Genomic DNA, 529 nt, shown 5'->3' on the forward strand with positions numbered 1-529 from the left:
TGAAATGCAAAGGGGTTTTCCTAGACCTACCACATTCTCATCCTGTTTAAAGCTCCTTCTGTCCCTTTCTTTGAATTCTAACTGTACATTAGGTAAATTAGATCAGGAGTAGGGGCACCTCCTGTACTTTGTGTCCCGGAGCCTAAGTTACATCCACTACCATGTAAAATTACAAATAATTGCATCTGGTACTGTTGGGGGCAAAAAAAAAGCAAAAGAAAAAACAAACAAAAAACAACCCCAGATTCCCTGTTTTTGCAGCCATTTATTCAATCAGAGCCAAAAGAGCTTGCCAGATATATCGCTCAGTGGATTAAAGTGCCTGCTTAGGTAGACTAAGGGACTGGGGTTCGACTCCAGGCGTGCCATGCTGGCCCTGCCCATGGGATGCCCTGAGAGGGAGACCGAGACTGGGCATGGTGGGGCACGCCAGTAATCCCAGTGCTTGGGAAGCTGAAAACAGGAGAATCACTATGAGTCTTATCTGTGTAGTGAGACCCTGGAGACCCTGTACTAAATACAAAAAAAA

Source organism: Octodon degus, unplaced genomic scaffold (genome assembly GCF_000260255.1).
Source record: "Octodon degus isolate 3935 unplaced genomic scaffold, OctDeg1.0 scaffold00157, whole genome shotgun sequence".
In the NCBI taxonomy this organism is placed as follows: Eukaryota; Metazoa; Chordata; class Mammalia; order Rodentia; family Octodontidae; genus Octodon; species Octodon degus.